This window comes from Mytilus edulis, chromosome 9 (assembly GCF_963676685.1).
Source record: "Mytilus edulis chromosome 9, xbMytEdul2.2, whole genome shotgun sequence".
Lineage (NCBI taxonomy): Eukaryota > Metazoa > Mollusca > Bivalvia > Mytilida > Mytilidae > Mytilus > Mytilus edulis.
The window spans coordinates 10,163,354-10,173,327 of NC_092352.1; the positions used below are offsets into that span (position 1 = coordinate 10,163,354).

The following is a 9,974-nucleotide window of genomic DNA, read 5'->3' on the forward strand; positions in this document are numbered from 1 at the left end:
AAAATGGTGGGTTGAACCTGGTTTTGTGGCATGCCAAACTTCCCTCTATTATGGCCATGTGAAATATAACTTTAAAATGACAACACAACATTACAGGACTACAATATAAATAAATAGAAGAAGACAATTGACAAAGAAACAAACGAATAAAAGCAACAAAAGGCAACAAGTTTTAACATTTTGTTTAGGGATATGATGGATTCTTAGATTTGCTGCTAAAGTAAAGTTTTGTTTTGGCGTATTGAATTATAATCCTGGTACCTTTGATAACTATTTACACCACTGGGTCGATGCCACTGCTGGACGTTTCATCCCCGAGGGTATCACCAGTCCAGTAGTCAGCACTTCTGTGTTGACATGAATAACAATTATATGGTCATTTTTAGAAATTTCCTGTTAAAAAACTTTGAATTGTTTGAAAAACTAAGGTTGTTCTTATCCCAGGAATAGGTTACCTTAGTCGTAATTGGCACAACATTTTGGAATTTTGGATCCTCAATGCTATTCAACTTTGTACTTGTTTGGCTTTATAACTATTTTGATTTGAGCGTCACAGGCGAGTCTAATGTAGACAAAACGCGCGTCTGGCGTATTAAATTATAGTCCTGGTACCTTTGATAACTATTCCTTAGCTAAACATTCAAATAATATTTTTTGCAAGTTCTGACGAAATCGGTTGAGGCTTCGTTCACTATCACAAGTAAATACCAGTATTTGTCGTGAAGACAGGGTAAAGGATTGACAGCCTCGGGATTCCTGAAAGGTCAAGTTACGTAATCTGTGTGTTAACTGTGCATCGTAGTTTATTAATGAATGTGCTTCTGAATGCATGACCAAACAGATTTAATCCATTCAAGAAATATGTCTATGTTTCTAAACAAATTTACCTCATAGTTTTTAACTACACTGAAAGAGGGACGAAAGACACCAGAGGGGCATTCAAACTCATAAATCGAAAATAAACTGACAATGCTTAAAAATGAAAAGAACAAACAGACAAACAATAGTACACATGACACAACATAGAAAAATAAAGAATAAACAACACGAACCCCACCAAAAACTAGGGGTGATCTCAGGTGCTCCGGAAGGGTAAGCATATCCTGCTCTACATGTGGCACCGTCATGTTGCTTATGGGATAACAAATTCGGTAAATAGTCTAATTCGATAGGTGACATTTATGAAAGGGAAAGGGGTTGTAGTTACGACGTAAGGAACATATCCGATATCATTTGTGAAACGGTTATTCCATAACGGTCAACCAACTCGTGATGGCGTCCGTAAAAATTTACGAAGAGATGATTTCAACTTCACCATTTGAAACTCTTGATTTAATTGCTTCCTTGTGTGATAGTACTGGGAATTCAATATATTGTATCAAAGGTCAAGTCACATTCTAAGTCTGACATTTTAGAAAAAAAAAACAAATATGAAAAACAACAACCAAAGACAATTTTGAAACAATTTATTAATCAAATATATATTTATTATCATATTACAAAAAGAATGATGGATGTGTTTTATGATTTGTTTAAAATAACCGCTAGCAAGAATGATTAAAAAAAATTCGGTTTTCTGATCAGATATTAGGATTGCTACAAAAACATTTATCAAAGGAAATTAGGCTTATCCTTGATGCAGACCAAAACATTGTTTCATCGTCATGATAAAAAATGCATCATCTGGAACACGAGCACTAACTCCAGCGTAGTAATTTAAAAATTCTTCTCTTGTAATTTTCCCATCTTCGTCATCTGGTGTATCGTAATTCTCTATAAAACTCTCAAGTTTGTCTTCCTCCTCATCACTCCACTCACCAGTTCTTGTTTTCGAACTGGAAGTATATAGCACTGAAATAAACCGAAAACTTTATAAAATCGTACCAATCCAAAAAAAAAACCATGTGTGGACCTATGTGTGTTCTGGAACGTGTGTCTTTCTTACATTTTCCAATAAATCTAATATAGAATAACATATTTAGGCAATTGTTGTCGTTTTATCAAATAATTGCCTGAAGAATAAAATTCGTGTACATTATGAGGTTAATGTTAGCGGAGTACATCAATTCGAACATAATTATCCATCTGAGATGCTGTAGAATCTACGTTGTTTAGTTTTGTTTTGTATGTAAGTCTTTACTACTAGTAACTTAAATTGTGTTAAAAGGCACCATATTGTTGGGAACTTTTATCCGGTAAAATATCTGTCTGCATTGCCTTGTTGCACTTAAAATACAGCAAGCATATAGAAACAACTTTCTGCTGCATGCATCTCCAACCGATCCCTACTTTTTTATAATATCCCGCTCTTGGACTATTTAACGATATTGTATAACAACATTGCCTCCATATTTGACAGCAAAATCACACGGTTTTTCTTATATTCACATTTTTCATTAGATTTATCAGGTTTTTTTTAAAGAAAAAGATAAGATAGAAATTTAATTACAATATTATCAAGATATGAATCATTCATGAAAACAAGTCCTCGGTGAACATAATAAATTTCAAAATAAAAAAAAATAACATTTCTGATCTATTGATCTGTCTTTTTTGGGAAAAAGTTTGAGTTCACAAATACAGCTCTGATGATTTCAGTCCCTTCGTAAATAGGACCGGCAAAAGTAAAAACTATCAACTATATATTTCTTTTTAAAATATATAATTTCTAAATTATTTTGTTTTAAAAAGTTGTCTTTGAATGCAATTAAGAAATGTTTATATTCTTCTTATTAGTTTCCTATCAAACCGTTTTATCCATTTTGACATTCCTAATTAGGTCTAGAATTTTTAAAGTTCGTTACATACGAAACACAAATATGGTCTAGCCTTTATACACACATCTTTTAAGTAATGTACAACTACTCAATATATCACCTATTAAATGCAAACAAACTAGTATAGATTAGCAATAATTTGATCATATATTGTTTAAATTCTATTTTTTCTATTTCTCACAGGGCGTTCAGAATCAAAAATCGAAACACGTTGTGAATATACACAAAAGATTAGGTTAATTGTGAAATAATTTTTATTACTGGCTTGCTCGATAAATCAAAAGGTGATTCAAGAGTAATAGAAGATCCTTTCAGCAAAATGATATATACTTTTAATATTGAAACGTGTTACAATAAATTTAAAATGCCTTACAGTTCTTAAATGAGGAGGGGGTTGGAGGTTGGACCTTTATCGGGACTCTGAGATCGGGCGGTTTTAGCTCGAGTTTACGGGATTGATCCTTTCGGGATCTGGAAATTCTTTTTTTCGAATTTCGGGATGTCGAGATTAAATTTCTTTAAACTCGGGACCACAGGATTTCATATTTATAAGCATGGGACTTCGGGATCATTACCCCCTCCGAATATACCTCTTAAATGACAGTGGTCTTGATCTATTTTATAAACATAACTTCTCAATCAAGCAAGCTGACATACGTGACGTTTGAAGATATATAATTTCATTTGCAGTTCATTTAAACCAATATAGGTTTCTTTCCTTTGATATCTCCCGACTAATTGTATAAATATTTAATGAATTGCCTTATCATCAAAATAAATTACAAGATAACTAATCAATATCAAAGTATTCCCAAGATTGACTTCATCAAAAATTGAACAATTGTCAGTCAAAAGGCAAAACTATTCTAAATAATTCTATGAGAACGATAATTGGAATTTAATGGATGAGAGTGCATGAAAGAAAGCGAAAAAGAATACACATGTTTAATATGCTAGTTAAACAAGATATCCTTTTGAAAATTTGAAACCAAACATGCATACATATAAGAAAGCATTAATACTTAGGCTTTGATACCCCAGAAATATAATAACTTAGCTGTATTTGGCAAAACTTTAAGGATTTTTTTATTCTCAATGCTCTTCAAATTCGTACTTTATTTTTGGCCTATTTAACTTTTTTTATTCGAGCGTCACTGTTGAGTCTTTCGTAGACGAAAATACAATGTTTACTCCTGGTATCTATGATGAGTTCTTATAAAACTATTTCGCAGAAACACTAAATTCATAAAGGTATGAGCCAAACCACTGTACAAAAAATATCCACAGTTATATAATAACTTGAAATAACTTGTAATTAAATATATCAAAATTTACCTTTTAAATCATCAGTTTTTATCGCTCCATCTCCGTTCACATCTAGTTTACAAAAAACTTCATCTATAATTTTGATTCTTGATGGAGTAATGGTGGTCTTAAACGATGAAGAAATTCTGCAAAATCTATCTGTCTGTTTTCATCAGCATCAAATGACAAGAACAAAAGTTTCAAATCACTTTGTGTGATTTCCATACCATACTTTTCTAAACCGAGTCGCAGTTCTTCATAACAGATCCTTTTTGAAAAGTCCAGGTCCATCTTTCGGAAGAGGACAGCAAGTTCCTTAATACCGCCATGTCCTCTATTTAGGCACTGTATTCTCATTAATTTAAATAATTCTATAGCTCTTTGTGAAAGTTCCACACGCCAGTTCTTGTACATTGTTAGATTCCCATCTGCCAATTTACTAAACAAAAGGTCAGATCGATGCCTTTTAAATAAAATAATTATGATCTGAGGTATTTTATATACATGTGCAGTTTCTACTACAGTATGATATGCCTTTTTATAAATGGATCATTTTTAAAATTTTCTCATTTATTATTAATGTTTTTTAAAAACACGATAAACATTTGTAACTATGGATACTTGTAACAAGAGAAGAGCTGGTGATAAATTGATTTTCTCGAATAATCTTCCATTTCCATTTTTACTTAGAAAATACATGTCATGTTAGGCAATTATTGGTCAAATGCTTCTATTATCCTGATATCATTTTGATTAAAGGTAGATCTATGCAATGAACGTGTTCAAGTATGTTCCGATAAATCGATCTTTCGATAAGGTAGAAATATGAGAACACAATAATGTCGCATAAGAGGCAAAATATAAGTACAACTGTTCATAACCATTCAAAACCTGGCATCCTATTTATTGCTCTACAATGTAGTAAGTTTTTTTACAGTGTTTTCAATATCAGAAAATTGTGTTTGAGTTGTTTCTATGTATATATCGTATATTCTCCTTTCACTCATAGATCTTCCTTTTTCACTATACCTAACATGTTGTGATTTTGGTTAGTATTATTTACGTTTTTTATGTCAAATATTGGTCTTTTATATCCTACTTATTTCATAATATTTCTGTGCATTCGTTGTAATTTTCTTTGTGTCCTTTGTTTGATGAAATGACCATTAAACTAGTTGCAAAACTAATTCACAATCTTTAAAAGAACAAATAATTACAATACTTTTCTTTTGTCTTTGATTTCTCAACGAATTACCTCATAGTTAGTACTTTTGTATAATAGGACAAAATTAAAACATCTTAATTCAAATCAATGTAAGAGGGGAAAAATCATATGTTGAATCTTTAGAAACATATCTTATATTAGAAATGTGTTGAAAGATTACCACATAATTCTGTATTTGAGACTTCTATCATAAGATGAAAAGAAATAGCAGTGTTTCATCACAACAATCACACATAACAACCATCTTTCTATTAAACTATTTTAGAAAGAAAAAAAAGAGACTCGGAGTAGTTGAGAAACATATGTTAAATGAATATCAATAATGTGGTCATTTTTATAAATTTCCTGTTTACCAAATTTTGAATTTTTCGAAAAACTAAGATTTTTCTTATCCCTGGCATAGATTACCTTAGCCGTATTTGGTACAACTTTTTGGAATTTTGTATCCTCAATGCTCTTCAACTTTGTACTTGTTTGGCTTTATAAATATTTTGATATGAGCGTCACTGATGAGTCTTATGTAGACGAAACGCGCGTCTGGCGTACTAAATTATAATCCTGGTACCTTTGATAACTATTTACAGTCAGAGAGTAAAAATGATGTAACTGATTTTTATTTATCCATTCAATTATCAAAACATTTGAAGGCGATGAAAAGGAAAGTAAGTCTGATAGTTTACTTACGGAGTTTTTGGTTTATTTATGTAAATAATTGATGTACATGTGCATAGTTTATTCTCAGAAGAAAAAAAAACCACGTGCATTTAAATATAATCTTTAAGCATAATTAAGTTGTTTAGTTAAGAAGTTAGAACAGTTCTATACAAAATCACAGACAATCAATTTAATATCTTTTCATTTACTTATTGGCAATTTTATAAGTTGTGCTGATTGATTTTAACTACCCTAAAGCTAATAGTTAAAAAAAACCAATGAGTTATCCATAACATACTATAGATGCATGTTTAAATTTTTAACTTGCAGATGTAACATGTCTTTCGGTTGCAGTCGTATTGGCGACTAATATCTGATCATGTTTATTCATATAAACTATATTAACACATACATATACTATATCATACACTTATTACCATAAATCACTTATACACATCTTTCAATACGGGATCAATACTGTATCGTTAGCCCTTAACCCTGCTCTATTCGAAATCTACACCTTTTACGTGCAATAGATATGGTTCTCTCTTTACACGGGGCAGCGACTTATCGTCCCCTTCCGAAGGACTATCATCGTTACTAAAGACTTACTCGCACATGTTGTCATATATCTTATTGGCGTTATAGTCCAATTAGTTTCCATTTTCCATTGTTAAAGTATTGTGTTGGACAACCAATTATGCCGTCGTCGAAATAGCATTTCAATACCGTCATAATAATTATCATTGTTTTGTCTAGTAAATTAAAAATAAATGTGAATTTTTGGATCTCGTTTCATAAATTTCTTTCTTTTTTTCTTTTTTTTTAACATTCATAAATTCTTTATTGCATTCCTTGCTGTTTTAACAAATTACTTAATGTACAGCATTCCATCAAGTATCCCTGTTACATACAATTATAACAGTAAAACTTATCTTATTTTATACTTAGCCATTTAATACATTTCTGTTTTCTATGATTACTTTATAAATAAACATAATATCGAATAAAATTTGATCGAAGTACATAAATATCGTTTCATAAATTTCTAATTATTTCATGATTAGATAATCATCACAAAAATAAGTCACTGTTTGTGGTGTCCTAAACTGACGTTAAAAGAAGATCAGCGTTGTAACTTTATGACATGTTGTAATGTACTTTTCTATTATTTCTTTGTGCATTTCTCTTTGCTGAGTGTTTTTGCATTTGTTTGTGCTGTTTTCCTTTCCAGTAGATTTGTCATTTATCGATGTTTTTCTCTCACTTTGCCATAAAAGCGGGATGTTTGGCTAGCAATAAAACCAAGTTCAATGTTCTATTTGTTTCTTGAATAGCTTTTACCAAATAAGGAATATGGAAGATATTATCTAGTAGTCCGTTTCAATGTATGTTGGCGTTTGTTTTGTGTGCACTTAAGTAGTTCTTTTTTCCCATTGTTTTCCTATTATAGTTGATGTGTTCACTTCGGTTTTGACATAAACGGCACTAATGTGGTCATTTTAATAAATTTCCTATTACAAAACTGTGAATTTTTCGAAAAACTAAGGATTTTATTATCTCAGGAATAATCAATTTCTATTTGTTTCTTAAAATGTCTTTTACCAAAAAAGGAATATGGCAGATGTTATCACCAGCCCAGTAGTCTACCCTTCGGTGTTGACATGAATATCAATAATGTGGTCATTTTTATAAATTTCCTGTTAAAAAAACTTTGAAGTTTTCGAAAAACTAAGGAATTTCTTATCCAAGGAATAGATTACCTTAACCGTATTTGGCACAACTTTTTGGAATTTTGGATCCTCAATGCTCTTCAACTTTGTACATGTTTGGCTTTATAAATATTTTGATATGAGCGTCACTGATGAGTCTTATGTAGACGAAACGCGCGTCTGGCGTACTAAATTATAATCCTGGTTCCTTTGATAACTATTTACACCACTGGGTCGATGCCACTGCTGGTGGACGTTTTGTCCCCGAGGGCATCACCAGCCCAGTAGTCAACACTTCGGTGTCGACATGAATATCACTAATGTGGTCATTTTAATAAATTTCCTATTACAAAACCTTGAAATTTTCGAAAAACTAAGGATTTTATTATCTCAGGAATAATAAATTTCTATTTGTTTCTTAAAATGTCTTTTACCAAAAAAGGAATATGGCAGATGTTATCACCAGCCCAGTAGTCTACCCTTCGGTGTTGACATGAATATCAATATAAAATTCCTGTTAACAAAACTTTGGATTTTTCGAAAAACTAAGGCATTTCTTATCCAAGGAATAGATTACCTTAGCCCTATTTGGCACAACTTTTTGGAATTTCGGATCCTCAATGCTCTTAAACTTTGTACATGTTTGGCTTTATAAATATTTTGATATGAGCGTCACTGATGAGTCTTATGTAGACGAAACGCGCGTCTGGCGTACTAAATTATAATCCTGGTACCTTTGATAACTATTTATACCACTGGGTCGATGCCACTGCTGGTGGACGTTTTGTCCCCGAGGGCATCACCAGCCCAGTAGTCAACACTTCGGTGTCGACATGAATATCACTAATGTGGTCATTTTAATAAATTTCCTATTACAAAACCTTGAAATTTTCGAAAAACTAAGGATTTTATTATCTCAGGAATAATAAATTTCTATTTGTTTCTTAAAATGTCTTTTACCAAAAAAGGAATATGGCAGATGTTATCACCAGCCCAGTAGTCTACCCTTCGGTGTTGACATGAATATCAATATAAAATTCCTGTTAACAAAACTTAGGATTTTTCGAAAAACTAAGGCATTTCTTATCCCAGGCATAGATTACCTTAGCCCTATTTGGCACAACTTTTTGGAATTTCGGATCCTCAATGCTCTTAAACTTTGTACATGTTTGGCTTTATAAATATTTTGATATGAGCGTCACTGAGGAGTCTTATGTAGACGAAACGCGCGTCTGGCGTACTAAATTGTAATCCTGTACCTTTGATAACTATTATCTTGTAGTCTGTTTCAATGTATGTTGGTGTTTGTTTTCGTTGCACTTCAGTGTTTCTTTTGTTCCATTGCTTTCCTATTATAGGTGATGTGTTCACTTCGATGTTTACATGAACATCAACAGTGTGGTCATTTTTATAAATTTTCTATTACAAAACTTTTTCGAAAAACTGAGGATTTTATTATCCCAGGGTTAAATCACCTTAGCCGTATTTGGCACACCTTTTTGGAATTTGGGGTTTTCAATGCTCTTCGACTTTGTGTTTGTTTTGCTATATAACTATTTTGATCTGAGCGTCACTGATGAGTCTTATGTAGATGAAACGCGCGTCTGGCGTATTAGATTATAATCCTGGTACCTTTGATAACTTCACTCGATTTTAGATTGTAACCCGGATTAGTTTTTTCTTAAGCATGTTCGCTACACTGTTAAAAAATAACAAGCTTTTAAAATACTATAAATAAAATGGAGGGTCCGTGTGCTCGTTTTCAAGATATAAGCCATTGAAAATTAGGCGGGATATAATTCTCTCTTGATTTTTCATTTGTTTAACATTGGCACCTTATTTGTTTCAAAAACTACGAAAAAATAACAAGAATTTTATAACATTTTGAAATATGGCTTTTAAAACTTTATGTAATAAAATTATAAAAAGAAAAGTAGGGGTTAGTGGGCATTTTTTTTAATGACATTACATGGATAAAACCAGAGGATTCCGAAAATCTGGCAAAAAATCCAAAAGTAGAGGAGCAAACATCCTTAATCAATTATGACTTTATACTACTGTTGCCTATATTTTTTATACTTTTGAGTGTGATATTATTGTTAGAATTTCAAATAGCATCGTGCATCATACAATCATTTATTGATGGACATAAAAATTGGTACTATAAAGTAAGAAAATGCCAACAAGGCAATCAATATCCTTAATTTGAAGAAAGAAAAACAAACGGTCCGCAAACCACAACACAGAAAACTTAAGGTTGAGCAACACTTCCACCACCGAAAACCTGAGATAACCTTAGAT

The 9,974-nt window shown here is 31.8% G+C and overlaps 1 long non-coding RNA gene across 1 annotated transcript; it reads right to left on the reverse strand.

Annotated features, from left to right (window-relative positions):
• Window positions 1-1,449: 1,449 nt before the first annotated feature.
• LOC139490259 (uncharacterized) lies at window positions 1,450-4,631 on the reverse strand. The gene is made up of 2 exons (XR_011656253.1): window positions 4,113-4,631; window positions 1,450-1,851 (listed from the first exon to the last, which is right to left on the reverse strand). It is a non-coding gene; the product is annotated as an uncharacterized lncRNA (long non-coding RNA).
• Window positions 4,632-9,974: the final 5,343 nt, after the last annotated feature.